Source organism: Sceloporus undulatus, chromosome 1 (assembly GCF_019175285.1).
Source record: "Sceloporus undulatus isolate JIND9_A2432 ecotype Alabama chromosome 1, SceUnd_v1.1, whole genome shotgun sequence".
Lineage (NCBI taxonomy): Eukaryota > Metazoa > Chordata > Lepidosauria > Squamata > Phrynosomatidae > Sceloporus > Sceloporus undulatus.
The window spans coordinates 305,523,220-305,542,457 of record NC_056522.1 but is presented as its reverse complement, the minus strand read 5'-3'; the positions used below and the strand labels follow the sequence as shown (position 1 = coordinate 305,542,457).

The window sequence follows — 19,238 nt, the reverse complement described above, 5'->3', positions numbered from 1 at the left end:
TATTTATTTATTTATTTATTTATTTATTTATTTATTTATTTATTTATTTATTTCCCTCCCTTCCTCCCTATAGTTGAAGATCTCAGGGCAGTTTACAATAAAATCAATTTAAAACAATAAATATTAACAATAATTTTAAAAGACTAAAATATATTAAATAGCTTATCAATTTAAAACTAGTTAAAACCATTTTTAAAAATATAACCATAAGCCATGCACAGGCTGGATAGGATGAGACCTGAAGGCTTTAAATTTTGACTTTGCACTGAAATGCTCCCAGTTTTGGCACCAATCAGGCCTCTGGGGAGAGGCAATTCCACACATGGGATGTCACAACTGTGAAGGTCCTCTCCCACATCCTCCTGCAATGTATTTCCTCCTACTGGTGGGATGCAAAGGAGGGACCCTCTAATAGAACTTAATTCTCAGGCAGAATTAGAGAATTAGAAGCCAGAAAAGTATTCAGGTTGCCACTGTTCAACATAAAACTGACAGAAAGTACACTTTGGCCCCTATTGTTGTCCAAAGAAACAAGGTTTTACCAACACATTTTAATGGGAAACAAGCTGCTTTAGAAATAATTGAGTAAAAGACTGGATTTACACATTTGAATAAAAATAAATATAAATTGTTGACTTTCCCATTTTGAAATGCATATATAACTCCTAAAATGAATACATATGCTGCCTAATTGCAACAATGATTAAAGCACACTGATTTGCAATGAACTGAGTTTATATACAATAAACATACTAAAAAAAATTAGTAATTCGGTCCACATAAACTATACAATTATATCTGCAAGAGGCAAGTTTCTATTTTTCTTTCACTTTATTCATACAAGAAACCAGGCTAGTTCTATTCAAGATTGTTTACATGAAGACTATGGGGCTGTACGCATGGGCCCATATTCCCCCTGGTCTGGCATTGTCCTGTAAGGCAAATAGCCTCAGGCTGGGATCAGCCAGCTGGAGGCTGATCCAGCAGTTCCAGTTGGACCCCAGCTCAAAAGGCCCTTAGTGCAGTCTTTTTCAACTGGCTGTTTTTAACAGGCTGCTTGGCGAAATGCTCCTTTACCTGCGACTGCCACCACATTTCCTCTGAAAGCCTCAGCCATGGCCTGTGACATTGGAATGGGGTGCCTGGCCATGTGGATGAAATTGTGGTGGAGGCTTTCAGAGGGAATGCAGTGGTGGCAGCACATAAGGGGGCATGCAGTGATGGCAACTCCACAGAAGGTGGGCATGTGGACACCCACCCATCGCTGTGCCTACTTGGGGGCAGGAATGAGCAGGAAACATGGGTGAGATACCATGGGCTGGCCTCTATTATCCTGCCTGTGCTTACAGGCTTTAGGTCCAATGCATAGTTATCTCAAATTCAGTCCTAGTGAATAGATATCATGATCTAAGCATTTAGATGAAAGAGGTGAGAGTAAGAAGCTCCTTCAAAAGAGTAATCAGCCACTGTGAAATGCAGCCTTCATGCAAAAACCCCAGTCCTCACATAACATATTACAAGCTTTGTGGATAGAAAAACACAAGATGATGCACTGGCAGGGCAAGAAAAATGTGAATATCTTCAGACGATGCCCCTGAGTACCTCTCTAATAAAATCTTGGGATTAATACACAATGAAAAGTTAATGCCTTTCTGGAATTGCAAACACATTGAGTGTGTTTCATGAGCCCAGAATATACAGTGGGCCCTTGATATCCACTGGAGTTTGGTTCCAGGACCCACCTTCAATACCAAAATTTGTGGATGCTCAAGTCCCATTAAACAGAACAGAATAGTAAAATGGTGTACCTTATATAAACTGGCAAAATCAAGCCTTGCTTTTTGGAATTTAAATATTTTAAAAATATTTTCAAGCCGTGGATGCTTGAATCTGTGGATAAAAAATCCATGGATATGGTGGGTATTAATACCAATTTGGAGAGAGGTAGGAACATACAACATTGATAACAATGGCTATGGATAAATACAAATTCTTTCTGATTTGGGAGGGAGGGGGAATGAGTGACAGTAGACATTTTTTCTTTTCATCAAAGAAGGAACAATGCTTTTTACATAAAATTGTCCATAGCCTATGGCTCTTTTAGCTGATGCACTATTGCAATTAGGGTCACTAATGGAATGTCTGTGCAGTGAAAGCAGGCACTAAGAGGAAGATGTATGCTAGCTGAGTAAAAATATAAAAGGTGACATTTTGTAATTTTTAATGCTGGTCAGTCAGCCATCCTAGCCTCTTGCTCAGTCAGCCTTGCATGGAAATGGAGCTGTTAAGCAGGGGTTCTTGACCAAACCAGGGACATCCAGTTTAATAACAATGAATTGACCATGCTTGTGTAGTTAAAAAAACCTCAAACATTTGCTGATACAGTACATCCATGAAGTTTTCTTCAGTTTGGGGGTGGGAGCAGAGACTGTTGTTGTCTCCCAATATTGTGACAATGTTGAGAAGGTCATTTGATACCATTTGCTTTGTTCTGCTTATCCATTCTATTTTTCTTTTCAATACATGGGATTCAGAGAGAACATTTCTCATTCTAGTGTGTTTAATAGCACCCTCTTCACCTGTTCTTTACATGACACAGGCCTGGTATATACCTCAGATTCTGTCTGGAGCGGCGGCTGCGTTTTTTCCTCCACCTGGAAGCCGCAACTGCCAAACTGTGCCTTGGGGAGAAAAAACCCCCCACAAAAAGCAGATTCTTTTAAAGCTGCAGGGGCAGCACAACAAGTGCGCCACTGACACACTGGTTATGAAAGCTCCGCATGGCAATGTGCGGATGCCACACAGTGCTTAACAATGTATACAGTATACATGTATACAGGGTGCCGCCATTGTTATGTAAGCACTGCACTGTACTAGGGTTAGGGACCGTGCAGTTGCTGTACGGTCCCTTAATGCTAGTATGGATTCAGCACGGCACTTTAGCGCCATGTGTACCACACCTCATTCAAGGCCATATTGACCAACAAGCTAAGCATAGCAAGATGAATGAGTAAGAAGGAATAAATTCTGGATGCATCTTTACAAGGAAAGGGTAATAGAATGGAGTGAGACAAATGTTAAATTTGAAGTTAAGTCATGAACAGCACTAAATAAATGTAAATGAATGAGGATTTGGCTTATTTTACAATGACCACATTGTAAATCTAAGTAAACAAAATGGATCTATAAAATACAACTATAGACATTGCACTAATAATTAGTGACTGCTTGGACAGGCACTGAGATAGATTCACCAGCAATAATTTTAGTTCCTAAAGTAGTGCATTTTAAGGAAACAGAACACTCAGGATTGATGTATATTTATTTACAGAAGCAGTTTACTAGGTTGGTGAAAGAGCAGGACACACACTGGCAGGTCTAATGGAAATCCAAACAGCAAGAAAACAATTCCAGGTTGCAGAGGAAAGGATGAGAGATTTCAGTAAAAGAAGGCAAGATTTAGCAAAATATACCTGCTGCTGAGGAATATTTATGTGGTCTGAAAAATTTGGGTTTAGTAAGACTATATGGGGCAGGGACAGCAGGTGAAGATATATAATTTTTTGACAAAATAAATAGGTACCTTTACCTATTTCACAGGCACTGAATAAAAATAATTAATAAGCCAGCTAAACAGGCAACTTCTATAGCACTTCAACAGCCCAAATGAGGTACTGCAGCCCAATAGTGGTTTCACTTCCAGGAATAAGATTTAGAGTTTGTATACAACTCCTCTTGCCTTCTCTGCTTTTCTCCACATTATCACCATCATTTCCCGATTCAAAGTTATCAAAGCAAAGCCCACTTCACACTAGATCCTTCTTATGAGTAATGCATGTAGGCTTCAGATAGCAGTCGTGCCATCAGGCACCTTGTGGATTCTACACATTCTTCCCTGTCCATACATGGATGCCTGAGGTGGAAATGCTTTGCCTATGGAAGCTCCCTTGCTTTGTGGCATCCAGATAAGGCAAAGTTCCAGGACCCAAAGTATCTTCTGTTTGTAAGGTCTATTTCCTTCCTTCAAATGTTCATCCTCAAGTGTGAGTGGTGAAAATAGAAAGAACTACAGTCTTTCAAAGTTCAGAGTTACACACCACTGGGAAAGGGCAAAAGACAGAGCCCTACAAAGGTGATTGAAGCTTCTGAGAGTTGCATCCCAAAACATCTGGCCAAAGATTTCCCACTTTTGTTCTGCCCCCTTCACATATCATTCATGTAGAAAGGCCAAACAGTGTTGAAGGGACTGTGAAGTTATGTCTTTTGTGTCTTTTGTCCTCCTCCCAATGCTGTAAAATTCCAAACAACAAAGAAAGTACAGCAACTGTTATATGGCTTCAGGCTTGTTAAGCAGAAGGGCCCATACACAGTCTTGCCTCATATGACAATTAACCACAGTACCAGCAATTCTCCATAAGCAGGCTGAAAGACACAAAAAGGTATTTTCAAACACAGCAACAGCATTTATACCCTGAGGCCTTCACATCCTTGATATAAAGCTCAGGAAAGTCTCTTGAACAAATCAAAAATAGCTCTTGTCCATAAAAGGATATCTTCTTTGAGAGAAAAAGCAGATAATTAAGTAGTTAAAATCTCACAGGCTTCCTGAATAGTTAAGGAATTATCTATCAGGATGGAATGAGAAATAAAGCAAGCCTCACATAGGAATTTAACTGCTTCATATCAACTTCACCTGCCCAAGCAATTCCAAAATTCGGATCTGTATAAAGTCACAATCTCCATTCCACCGTTGTTAAAGCATATAAACTACGAGGCAAAACTGGCTAAAATCATCTCTTTTTATTCCCAAGAGTTCGAATAGCTCTGAACCTCAAGTACAGGATGCAAGAGCTAACTTAATAAAAATGGACCCAGCTTTAAAGACCAACTTATTTCACTAGGAAAACACATGCGGTTCAAAGAAAACCATAGATAACACTTGACTATCTGAATCTGTTTCCCGTCCATGTTTCATAAATTTTGTTGTTATTTTTAGCTGCCCTTGAGTCATCACCAACTCATGGAGACACTGTGGTGAGCCATCTCCAAGAACCTCACCCTCTACTTCCCTGCTTAGGTTCTGCAGGCTCAGGCCCATGGTGTCCCTGATTGAGTCTAGCTATCTGGCTTGTGGTCTTCCTCTCCTTCTGCAGGTGTCCACTTTTCCCAGCAACATTGTTTTTTCTAATGAGTCTTTCCTTCACATGGTGTGTCCAAAATACAACAACCTCAATTTAGTCATCCTGGCTTCCAGGGTAAATTTAGGTTTTATCTGTTCTGGGATCCATTTGTTTGTCTTTTCGGCTGTCCATGGTAATCTCAGCACTCTTCTTAAATGCATCTCAAGTTGATTCTCTTTCTTTTCTAAAACTTTTAGCTTTTGGGAAAATGTAAATTTCTGAGGACACCATACAAAATTCATATTCCCTTCTCTGGGTTATTATTTTATTACTGTTTTTTATTTCACCTTCCCCAACCCCATTCTTAGGCCACTGTCTCACAAAGGCATGCAGATTTTAAATGACAATTAAAAATGTGTTGTTTTGCAATTCTACACTGTAATAATAGCTACATCATAGCAACATAAAAACAGTAAGGAAGGATATGAGGATTGAATTATGTGGCATCCTGTGGTATACATGTGTTGCAACTGACAGTGGAGCCACACTATCAAGCTCTCCTGGAACCGGCAGGACTCTTAACCTTGCTATCACATAGACATGCAGGGAAATAGTACAGCATGATCCAAAAGACTGTTTCAGCTGTAATGGCTGTCCGAAAAGACTGCACTGGTCATATTTCCAAGCCCTCAGACACATAGCAGCTCTACTCCAGGGACATATCCAAGTTTGTTCCAAACCCTGATTATACAGCCATTCAACTGAGATAGTCCTTGAATAATGTGCACACACATTATTCAAAAACTATCTCATCGCCATGAGCCCTATTTAGCCATTTGCTTGAGTGTGCTAGGACTAAAATTGAGTAGGGAGGATGTCAGCCACACTTATTTCATCCCTGCATGCAAACATGAGTAATTTCAAAAGTTTACTCACAAGCCATTGCTGCTGCTGCTAATGCGGCTGGCCGCGGCACCAACCCACCTCCTCCTGCTCTTCCTGGAGTGGTGGGGGACCATGGGCAGCACCAACCCACCTCCTCCTCCAGCTCCGCCTTCCTCCTCCTCCTCAGCAGCAGTTGCGCCGCCGCCACCACCATGCTTCCTGTGCCAGGGCCAGGGCTTTCCTGCCCACGCGTGCAGGGGGCTCTCAAGCAGGAGCTCATCCCCTGCTTTGGCCAGCTGGCAAAAGGGGACGGGCTCCTCGGCGCGCACTGCCCCGGCCTCAACAAGGGCCAGAGGCAGCGCGCGCGCCTGCCCCACTTCCCTCCGTGCATACATGTCTGCCTTGCTTCCTTCCGCGTGCGCACGCACGTGCCAGCCTGAGGAAAAGGAGGAGGAGGGGGGAGCAGAAGGAGGAGGAGGGAGGAGCCGGAGGAAGGGTGCCTTGAAGGGCAGAATAGGGGCAGAGGAAGAGGAGGAGGAGGAAAGCTGAGTCAGTGGCCATTAGGTCTGCCTTGGTTTTTTTGGTTTTTTAAATTATTTTTTAAAAATATAAAATACTTATTTTATTTTATTTTATTTTATTTTATTTTATTATTTCTTGGTTTTATTTTATTAATTTTTTATTTGTTTTTATTTTATTAATTTTTATTATTTCTTGTTTTTACTTTATTAATTTTTATTATTTCTTGTTTTTTATTTTATTAATTTTTATTATTGATTACTATTATTTTTCATTATTTTTATTATTAAATATATATACCCCTGTCTTGATTTTTATTTTTTTGTCTAGGAATAATGCCAAAATGTCCTCCATTTTGATCATGCCTTAGAAACATGCATTTATATTAACATTTTTAAAAAATCATCAATTTTTTTCGGGTGTCCTCCATTTTTAAAAAAGTGTCCTACATTTGAAGATGTTGTCCTACATTTGTCCCAGTTTGGAGGTCCTGGCTTATGGCAACCCTACATATATACTCAACTATAGGTCAACCTCATGTATAAATTGAGGTCAACTTTTGGGGCCAAAATTTAGGATTTTTTATGACCCATGGATAAGTCAAGGGTCATACTTAAGTAGGGAGCCCAGCTGGGGAGAGGATGCAGGACGATTAATTGCCTTTCCCAGCCTCTTTCCAGCTGGACTTTCCTCCAAGGAAGGAGCCCAGTTTGGGAGAGGCATTAGGGCACTTGATTGCCATTCCCAGCCTCTTCCCAGCTGGGCTTTCCCCCAGGGAGGGTGCCCAGCTTGGGAGAGGCTGCAAGGCAGTCGATTGCCTTTCCCAGCCTCTGCCCAGTTGGGCTTTCCCCTGTGGTGGGAGCCCAGCTTGGGAGAGGCTGTAGGCAGTCAAACACCTTTCCCAGCCTCTTCTCAACTGGGCTTTCCCTAGGGGAGGGAGCCCAGCTTGGCAGAGGCTGCAGGGTGATCGGTCGCCTTTCCCATCCTCTCCCCAGCTGGACTGTCCCTTATAGAGGCAGCCCACCTGGGGAGAGGCTTGGGCCCTACTATAATTACCCATGTATAAGTCAACTCAGTTTTTGAGGTCAATTTTTGACCCAAATTTCTCAGCTTATACATGAGTATATATGGTAAGTTACTTCCCAGTGGAATACAGGACATCTCTGTGGCAGAAATAAGAAATCAATCTAGAGCTTCAAAAAAGCAATGATTCATACAAAAATTATGCCACTTCATAACTGAACCAGAATAAAGTTTGGGAGCCTTACTTTTATTTTTTCTTCACTGGATTTCCCAGCTATTGGCCATGGTGGCTAGGCACTGTGCAAGTTGCAGTTGCCACACCACAAATGAACTTTTCCAAGCTCTGCTCTGTCTTCCCTTTGTCTCCTTCATGCCATGCCAGAATTTTCCTATGAATATATTTCTTCTTTAGAGCTCTAGATTCCTGTGGGGCTTAAGAATTTGTTTACATATTTAGGACCCAATACAATTCATAGCTGGTGCTATTGCCAGTGAGTGATCATCCAGTAATGAAGGGATAGAACAGGAATTAGTTCAAACAGTTCCTCTATAATGGACAACTTAGTGAATCTTCTTCCCTGGCTCTTTTTTCCCATTCTGTTGCCCTGTGTTTCCTTCAGAATTTCTGTTAGACATGCATCACAGTCTATATAATTAATCAGAAAGGCTCAAAAGTCCAATCACAAGTTCTTTGAAAAGGGCAGATATGAAAGATTCCAATCTTCCAGGCAGAGTCTCCCCAGAGAATCCATATTTTTCCACATGTCACATCAACAAGACTGTGTATGACAAGCATTTATAATATCTAGTACAGAGCTTGATATACTTAATTGCAGGTCATTAATGATGACCTGACCAATTAAAATGGTGTTGTGGCACATGTCTTCCTGAAGCAGATGTTTCATATATTACCTGCATGTTATCAATCAACACAGTTAATACTCCTACCATACGAGATAATTATTTTGCAATTACACTGAAACAAATGGTATTTCTTGAAAAAGGTTCCACTAATTATCCAGGTTTGCCAAAGGGTAGGAATAATAGGATATTTTTTCCCCTCATTTGTTTACTCTCATTAATCCTCACACCCTCCTGCGCCCAAAGGTGGGAAAGAGGAGGAAAGAAATTGACAGCACTTCCCAAGTGACAGCATAATTCTAGGAGAAGAGGCAGGTTCGACAAGTTTCTGCATCACTAATTGCAAACTTCCAAATCATTTTGCATCATCTTCTTCCAAACCAGCATTGTGCCTACTTCCACGTTTTGTTTCAGATTGTACAGATTGCACAAAGAGTTGTCTGCACAGGAACTATTTTTTTTCTTAGAGGCCATTCCCCTTTGCTTGCCTGTGAAGCCAAGACATCTACCTTATTATAATATCCATGGAAGCTTTAACATAAGGAAACAAAAGTTGGCTCAGTTTTTGAAGCTATTTTGTTCTGTTACTTTTATAATGGAAGGGAAAGAAAATGTTAAAGAAAATGTTTCTTCCAAGTAGGAACTTGGTTAGTATATACTTCTTTGTTAAATTGGTTTACTTTTCTTCCAGCATCCTTCCCCTCTCCATGTTTTGATTATTTGTAAATATACAGTATATAACTTTAGATTGATTAACTGGCTCATGAGGTCTATATCGGTGGCGGCAGCAGCAGCAGCAGCAACTGTTTAATCAGCAAATTGTTGCCTGCTCCTTTTTCTTCTATTCTCTTGGTGGGGAGGGAATTCTCATATGGTGGGCTCAAAAGAACCCCCAATCTGTTTTTGCAGCCCTTAGTCACTCTAGAAACACCAGGCTGCCCTCTATACTGTTTTATGCAAAAGTAAATATATCCTCCTAGAAGACCCCAAAAATGGTAATTCAACATTTATAGAGAATGAAGTGCCCTGTTTAATAGTCATATTGTTGAATATTAAAAAAAATTACTTGCTTTTTTCAGTTGGGAAACAGTTTGGAAAAAGAACCTGTGTTTTACTATGTGTAATGATCTATTATCATTATAAATTATTATAAAGTGTTTTTAAGGTGGTACTTGACCCCAACCAGACTTGCAAAAATAGGTAAACATAATAATTCAAACTGCTGGAAGTGTAAACAGAAGGGTGGTTCTTTGTATCATGTTTGGTGGCAGTGCAACAGTGTTAAAAAGTTCTGGAAACAGATGCATAAAAATATAGCGCTCACACTAAAAAAGAATATACCATTGAATCCTGAATTATTTTTGCTAAATATAACAGATGCAATATCTGATAATTTAGTGCAAGACAAGTTGAGCATCTTACTGTACATGATAACAACTGCTAGAGTGTTGTATGCCAAATATTGGAGATCCCCAACTATTCCAACATCAGAGGAATGGAGTGTGAAATTAATTGAATTAGCTATATTAGATAGGATTTCTATGTCAAGAAATGAAAGATCCGTACAGGAATATGATGAAAAGTGGAAGAGGGTTTTTGAAATATGGGAAAATAAGAGTAAGAGATAAAGTGTTACATAATGGAGATTGCAAGACTGTATGTTTGTTTTCCATAATTTGATTTGGTTTCAAATACTGTTATGTACATATAACTGAAATAAACATATGCGGGGGGGGGGGGGGGGGGGGGGAAAAGGAAAACCAAAAAAGGAGGTCCCCTAAAAAATTTGATAATCTTCAGGTGGCCCAAGGGGGGGGGGAGCTCTGCACTGGGCCCCACAACAAACTCCAACTCCCAGAATTCCATAGCCTTGAGCCAGGGCAGTTAAAGCAGTACCAAATCAGGTTATTTCTCCAGTGTGGATGCAGCCCAAGAGGGGCTTCTAACCAGGAGTCCTAACCAGGCTCTGGAATGGGGAAACTGGTGGAACCTGACAATAGAATTCAGACTCGCAGCTATCCAGAACATCAAGGACTTCAAATCCCATCTGATCTGTGTTTAAGATTAGGATAAAGTACCAGTCAGTGAAATTAGGATCTTTTGATTTCTTGTCCTAGTTTGGCTGAAACGATTTTACTCTGTAACTCATACTTTTTGTCTGTGCCTGGAGGACAAGTGGTCCTTCAGGTAAGTGATCTCCTTTTTCTGTAGAATTCTCTTATTTAGAATAAAGCTTTTCTTTAAGGTAAAAAAACCCTTGCTTTTCAAAACCAGGGGTAAACTTCGAGCCAATTTGCTTGCACATTTGTTTTTGTTTGTTCTGTTCATTTTAGTATTTTTGGCACAATATGCCACCCCCCAGTTCAAAAAATGTGGGCCCTCAATTTTTTGCAGTTTTCCTCTCTTTCTTAGAGCAACAGTGCTTGACCATAAGGCTGAGCAGAAAAACTCTCATATTCAGGACATCTCTTTCTATGAAATGTCTATATATAGCTGTTCAATATTCTTTGCTTGTCTATTTCCTTCTCCTCTCCCTCTCTCTACTAGCCCATCTTCTCTCAAATCTCACAAAGCAGCCTGTGTTATTTAGAATGAAAGACCATAACATTTCTACTAAATCATCATCATCATCATCATCATCATCATCATCATCATCATCCTGTCTTTTTCTGAAAATTGGGACTCGCCTATTATTATTAAGATTAACTTAAATGTCACAAATGTAAGCAAAAATTAAATTCAGTTAAATAAAGAGTGTCTTTAGGCATGGAGATAGCATGGTGTAATAGTTTGAGTGTTGGACTTTGGAGACCAGGGTTCAAATTCTCACTCAGTCATGGAAACTCACTGGGTGACTATGGGCAAGTCCACTCTCTCAGTCTCAGAGGAAGGCAAAGGCAAAACTTTGAAAAGGATTAAGAACGTTTTCCCCCTACTTTTCAATGCATCCTCCTTTATTTAAATTGTGACTGAATTTTTATTGTCAGGTTTTAATGCTATGTATATATCGTGTTGTTATTTTTGATTATTGTATTTTGCATTCTTTGTTGTGCACCGCTTTGATCAGTTTTGGAAAAGCAGCATATAAATAAATATTATTATTATTATTATTATTATTATTATTATTATTATTATTTTAAAAACAGAATTTATCAAAATAAAGAACAACTCTCAACCTGTCTCACATAAAAGAATTATTCACCTTTGAAATGTAATCAGTGTGAACAGAATGTAGGTCATGATGTTACTGTCTATTCCTCTCAACTATCCACACACAACTTTCAAACTGGACTCTGCCCATCCCACCCATCTCCAACTCAAGTTGTGTGCCCCTTCAGTATCAGGAGAAAGACAGGTGATCATCACTGAGATTAACATTCAGGGGAAAAAGGGGAAACAGCAATAGCAAGTACATTTCTATACCGTTTATCAGTGCACTTAAGCACTCCCTAAGCGGTTTACAAAGTGTAAGCTAATTGCCCCCAACAATCTGGGTACTAATTTTAGCAGCACTGGAAGGATGCAAGCCTGAGTCAATCCTGAGCCCTTTTGCTGATATTGTACCCGCAACCTTATGGTTTGTGAGTGAGTGGCTGCAGTACAGGCATTTAACCACTGCGCCACCAGGGCTCCTTGTACTCATCTCTCCTGCTTCACTACACATAGCCAAGCCCAATGATTCTCTCTTGGGGATGGAAGAAAAAGAGAAATTCTTCCCTCAACTAAGGGACAGTGAGTTTACCTGGTTGCACAAAGGGCTGAAACCTGGGTCACAGGAGGTAGGGCTGTGGAGTGGTATACAAAACCTTCAACTCCAACTCTGACTCTTCTATTTTTCTATTGTCCAACTCTGACTCCTTCATTTTTGGATTTTTAAAAAATTAATAACAACCAATTTACTACATTAAATTGGTAAAACATTTCATCACTGCCATGTGAATCATCAGGCTACCTAGACTGATAGAACATAAAATATATTTATTTTATTAAAATTTCGGGAAAAGGCAATTTTCCTGAATTCCTATTACAATAAACATAGAAACGTGCAGCATAATAGGCTTTTAATATTATAAGTTTTTATTCTGAAGTCAGAGTTGATAGATTTCTACCACCTCAAACTGCACAAAGAATTATTTCCAACTCTGATGCTATGACTCCAGTTCCACAGCCCTGTGAAAGGGGAAAGAGTTCTATTTCTCCTAGATTAGAGGATTGTGAGTAGGTGAATAAGGGGGATAGAAAATAATGTCCTGACATACATTTGTTGAGTGTTAATTAGCTCTTGTGGTTTGCCACCAACTACCAGTTGTAAGCAATATAAGAAATATAACTCAGTACTGAATTTAAGTAGCAGATCCTCTAGGATTCAATAGAGTAAGGAAGATGAGGGAGCTGCATAACATGGGTAGTGTCCACATGCAACCACACTTGCAAAAGGATCAGGAAGCAAAATTCCTTCCAAAGTATCTTGGGCTGCTAACCAATGCACACTTTCTTGTGAATAAGCTACATTGAACACAAGTGTGAGCAGTATTTCTCTTTTCTGTTTCTCTTAGCTCCTGTTTTTCTTATTATTTGTGATTCCATCATTGGATAGCTTTTCTTATTAACTACCTTCAAGTTGGCCATGACTTAAAGCAACCCTTTATATAAGGCATCTCCAAAATTCCCTGTCCCCCACTGCACTGATTAGGTACTGTAAATTCAGGTCCATGACCTCCCTGATTAAGTCTGTTCATCTGCTACCAAGTCTTCCTCTCTTTCTGCTGTTTCTACCTTCCCTAGCATTATTGTCTTTACTAATGAGTCATGCCTTCTCATGATGTGGCCAAAGTATGACAACATCAGTTTCATCATATTTGCTTCCAGGGAGCATTCTGGCTTTGCACAGCTGACAAAAGAAATGGCATAAGGTTTCTTCTCATGCAATCATGTGGACCAATTTTTCTCTAAAAGGTTGAGTTGTTGTTGGTGGCTGAAGCTACATTTGGAACCTGGGCTCAAAAACCAACTGCCACTTAAATATCTAAGAAGGGTGTTTACTTTAGCAGAGCTTTAAATTTCCCACCCTCTGTAGAACTAAGTGCAATTTCAACATCTTAGCAGAATCCTTTACATAAATATCCAAACTAAATGTTTGCTGTTTCAGTAGCTGGTCAGGTAGAGAAGTTAAAAATGAACTGGTATGCAAGGTTTCTACCCTTTAATTCCTTTTCTGGAATGCAAAGTTTAGTCCACAGAGTTTGTTTTCCTGGGTTTACAGAATATATCGCCCAGATATATATTATGTAAACAGTCTCTTGTTTCAGCCACACAAAGGGTCTCCTTAAAATGTAATTATTTCACTTGAAAAATAAAGCAAGAATAATAATTTTGAAAGACTTAACAATGATATTTGAAGAAAAGCTAACCAACCACAAGTGAGCCTAAAGGCCCTGGAAGGTACTTACAGAAAGGACTAAAGAGACCTGTTTGGTTATCCTCTCAAAATTAAGAGTCAAAGCTTGTGAAATTCCCTTTCAGTCCCTTGGATGCAATCTATACTTTTGTGACCACAATAAACACAGCTATTGCATATTGTGTATCTTGGCATTTTCATCAAGTTCCAAACATCCAGGACTTGGCTTACTGCCATCACAACAGAGTTCACAGCTTCAAACTAATGAATTTTGTGGTCAGTACATAAAATGAGAATGCCAAGTGGAAAGGGAAATAATTTCCTAAGGCACCACATAAAATAAATATCCCTCTGTTATTCCACTTCCAAACCTCAACTGTATCAATCATTCTACTACACCTATTTATTTACATGTTAACTATTCTACTCTGCTTTCCCCAATGGTAGTTTTCTTGTGTGGGTCTGACATGCTTTCTATTTTGAATGCTAACAAGGCAACACTTTACAATACAGTACTGTCTGTTTTTGTTCTACTACCAACCAATACTAAACTCTGCATGAGGCTCTTATTTCTAATTGAGTAAATCTGTGTTCCCCACTCAAAACAAAATGTTAATTTTCAAATCAACTTGGTGCTAAAATCTGGGAATTTCTGAGAGGTATACAGTTGTTCCTAACAAACTATATTCTGCATTTCATGAAGAGCCAACAGTGGGACAGTGAGGAGTTTATCAAACGGGATGAATTTCTCCTAAATTTGAATGAAAAGAAAGTGGGGCCAAAACGCATTCACTTAAAGTTGCTAGTTTCGTGCAATTATGTGAATATGCATTGCATTCGAACTGGCTCCCCATTGCCCGAAAATCGCATGCCATTGCCTGAATTTGCGTGTAGCAGTCTATCACACAATAACGTGAAACCACATGATTGCGTTCAGACTGACTTTCCATTGCCCAAATTTGAGTGTAGTGGGTTATCACACAATTACATTAAACCCCATGATTGCATTCAGATTGCCATCAGATTATACTTCCAATTCCCCTTATCTGATAAACTCCATGGTCTACTTTGGGCTTTAGTCCAAACTTAAAAGCAGCTAGCTAAGAATATATCTGGACTATATATTCTGTAAACCCAGGAAAACAAACTCTGAGGACGAAGAAACTGAATCTTATCCCCAAAATAGTTTCAGGATCTTAGACATCTCCTTCAGCCTAAAACTCAGATTTGATTACTTGTCCCTCACATAGAAACCAGCAACAAAAATCACAAATTTTGCTATTGGCAACTTTAATATTCTGGCTATCCTCATTATTGCTTTTTGTTTATGTTTCAAAAGAGTTGATTTATTAAATCAGTACTAAGCACTTCAGGCCTCTGCTCTTTCCTCCTCTCCCTGGCTCAGTGTTCTAGGAATCACAGTGTTAAGATAAAACTTCACCAGTACAATCCTAATACATATTTACTCAGAAGTAATGTCTACTTGTTTTGAATAGACATTATACCTACTTATTTTTAGAATAACAGTCTAAATATACTGTTTCTTAATCATAAAATCCAACAGACTCCACAGAAAACATTTTCAAAGGTCTATGGATTATGGGATTTGACATGTTTTTTTAAAAAAAATACAGAGGATGGTATTCTTGGAAGTTTGTAGTTTTGGAATGGGTTACTAGAAGGCAAGATAATTTATAAGGGGCTAGGAAAGCATAGCACTGTTTGGGGCTTTTTTCAAAACCAGGCATGACTTGTTATCCATTAATCAGAGGAGAATGCAGTCACCCTTCCACATTTGTGGGGGTTCAGGGTGCAGGACCCCCACAAAAGTGGAAAACCCATGAATATCTCTAGGACCCCAAAACAAGCATGCTAAAGACTCCTGTGAACAGCACCAGCCCTTCACTCCATTTCCCACCTGGCCACCAGCATGCTTCAGCTAGGTTTTGAACCCCTTTCCATCCCATTGATCTCCTTGCCCCACTCCTGTTCATCCCAATCCACTTTCTGTCAATCTCCACCTTTCAAAAGAGCCCAGCATGTTTTAAACTACTTTCCAGCTCACAGATCTTATCCCACTCCTGTTCATCATAACCCACCTCTTCTCAATCTCTCATCCTCCCAAAAGAACAAGCCAGAGGGTTGATGGTCTGGAAAGGGGTTTAAACAAACAAACAAACAAGCTTCATTTATATACCGTTTCATACCGCCTAAGCAGTGTCTAAGCAGTTTACAACTGTAAGCTAATTTAAAGTTTAAAGCCTGGCTGGTTCTTTTGGAAGGATGAGAGATTGTAAGGTGGTGGTTTGGGGACAACATCAGTGAGGAAAGACATCAATAAGGTGGAAAGTGGTTTAAAACCAGGCTGCCTCTTTTGGAAGGCTGGGAGATTGAGAAGCGGTGGACTGGGATGAAAAGGGGCAAGAAGATCAGTAGGCTGGAAAGTTTAAACTCTGCTGAGTCTCTTTTGGAAGGCTGAGAGAGGAGGAGAAGGTCAAGCTAGCTAAACAGCAATTACAAACCCGGGAATAGTCAAACCTGTAAATGTCCAACCCATGAATATGGAAAGTCAACTGTACAGTGAAATGGCTACTTGTACCCTCTTGAAGGCAACATTAGTAACATTTCAGATTGTTTGATGGTATAAGAAAGAGGCTAGTGGGTGAGGTTAGGAGCAGATGCAGACTCTAGACCCCTGGAAGTTCTCCAGCTCTCTTTTAACTGATATTTCTTAAAATGATATATGCTATCTTGTCAATGTGAATACAGTGGGCCTTGGTATCTGCTTAGGTTTGGTTCCAGGACACACAAAAACAGTGGATACCAAAATCTGAGGATGTTCAAGTCCCATTATATATAATTGAGTATTGGCAAAATCAAGGCTTGCTTTTAAGATTTTTTTTAAAATATCTATTTTCAAGCTAAGGATGACTGGATCTGTGGATGCAAGAGCTGTGGATATGTAGTGCTGACTGTACATTACAGAAAGTGTTTTGACCAATATCTGCAAAAAGAACCCAGAATTCATGAGAATAAGATAATTCAGAATTAAAATGTCCAATATAACAAACTGGATCCAAAAAATACATTCAATTCAGACAATAATATAGTCACCTGAACACTCAGAAATTTTAAATGTATTGTGTTCTATTTGTAGAGAGCCAGTGTGGTGTAGTGGTTTGACCTACAACTGTGGAGACCAGACTTCAAATCCTTGCTTAGCCATGGAAACCCCAAAGGGTACCATGGGCAAGTCACATGCTCTCAGGCTCAGAGGAAGGCAAAGGCAAACCCCCTCTGAATAAATCTTACCAAAAAAATGTATCCAATGATAGTTTTGCCTTAGGGTTGCCATAAGTTAGAAACAACTTGAAGGAACACAACAATTTTATATGTATCACTTAACTCAGTTTTATAGATGTGCTAGATACTCACACATGTGTATGAAATAACATGAAGCATTTCCTATAAAGCCGTATATAGGTCAGGTCCAGGCTATTTGGCAGACTGTATCTCCCTATATGAGCCGGCTCAGGCTCTAAGATCCTCAGAGGAGGCCTTCTATCTGTCTCACCACCATCACAAGCACGAGGAAGGGCTTTTTTTTACGGCTGCCCCTATACTATGGAATTCCTTTCCCAGGGAGACCAGAATGGCCCCTTCCTTATTGGCCCTTTGCCAACAGGGAAAGACCTTCATTTCCAGAAAGGCATTCAAAACAGAAAGCTTTTAAAGAATGGGCTGGGATGTTATAATGTTTTAATGCGTTTTAAACATTTCAACTTTTTAAATTATTTGATATTTTAACATAATTTGTTTTAATTATTGCAGTAATTTAATTCTGTTTTAATGTACTATTTTGTATGCTTTTAATTGTACTGTTTTTTAAATGTTGTTAGCTGCCCTGAGTCCCAGTCTTGGGGAAAAGGTAGGATATTATTATTATTACTGTTTTTTTTCTTAATGATATCATGTTATTGTTGTTAATTACCCTCATGTTGATTCCGATTCATGACGACGTTGTGGATGAGACATCTCCAAGATTCCCTATATTCCACTACTCTGCTTAGGTCCTGTAAATTCCTGCCTGTGAGTTCCTTAACAGAGTCTGTCCATCTAACATGCAGACTTCCTCTCTTTCTATATCCCTCCTCCTTTCCTAGCATTATTGTCTTTTCCAATGAGCCATTCCTTCTCATGATGTGACCAAAGTACAACCTCAGTTTAGTCATCCTGGCTTCCAGGGAGATTTCAGGCTTGATCTGTTCTCAAACCCATTTGTTTGCGTTTTTGGTAATAGAGAATACAATGGCATGTATGATTTTAAATTTTGTGCTCTGTTGTATATCTTTGCATTGTATGATCTTTTCTAGATCTCTCATAGCCACCTTCCCCAATTCTTAATTTTCTTCTGATTTCCATCCTGGCTGCAGTCCCTATTCCTATCAGTTTTTGATCCCAGGTATGAGAATTCTTTTACTACTGTATTTCTGTTTCCTCATGGAATAGGTTGAATTTGTGTAGATTCTCTGTGGTCATTATTTTTGTTTTCTTTATATTCAGCAATAAGCCTGCCTTTGCACTTTCCTCCTTGATCTTTCTTAGTAGTTGTTCTAGGTCAATGTCCCCTTTGCCAGTTGGGAACCATTCTGCCACTCCATGTTCTGTTCTAACAGTAGCTTCTTATCCTAAATACAGATTTTTCATCAGGACTATCAGATGTGGTGGCACTCGCATGTCTTTAAGGGCATTCCACAGCTTTTCATGATCTATGAGTTGAAGACTTTGCTAAAGTCTATAAAAAACATCCTGATTTTCTTCTGGAATTCTTTGGTGCATTCCGTTAGCCATCATATGTTTGCAATGTGGTCCCTAGTACCTCTTCCTTTTCTGAACCCTGCTTGTACCTCTGGGATTTCTCTCTCCGTGTATGGTTGGAATCTATCTTGCAGAATTTTGAGCATAATTTTGCTTGCATAGGAAATTAATGTTATGGTCCTATAGTTGCTGCACTCTTTTCTGTCTCCTTTTTGTGAATCGGGATGTATATTGAACATTTCCAGTCTGTGGCCACTGTTTTGTTTTCCATATCAGTTGACATATGTTGGGTAGCAACATAGTTGATTCTGTCATTGTGGACTGTAGCAGTTTGACTGGAATATCATCTGTTCTTGGTGATTTATTTTTCCCAAGTTCTGTTATTGCAGGTTTCACTTCACTTTTTAGAATTTGGGTTCATCTTCATGTGGTTCTTCATTCCATGCATCTTTATATCATTACAGCTTTACAATAACACATTTGACGATATACAACTTTTATGTAGAATGTATGTTCATCATTATTATTATAGATATCCCTTTACATAAAGATTTTCCCCCCTGAAGTATGTAATCTATGCAGCTGTCTTTTCTTTCCCTTTTTTCCCCCTCACA

General features: G+C 39.3%; 1 protein-coding gene across 3 annotated transcripts in view; it reads right to left on the bottom strand.

Annotated features, from left to right (window-relative positions):
* Nucleotides 1-19,238, bottom strand: part of TSPAN18 (tetraspanin 18) — a 249,505-nt gene that overhangs the window by 115,711 nt on the left and 114,556 nt on the right. The gene's annotated exons all lie outside the window — the stretch shown is intronic.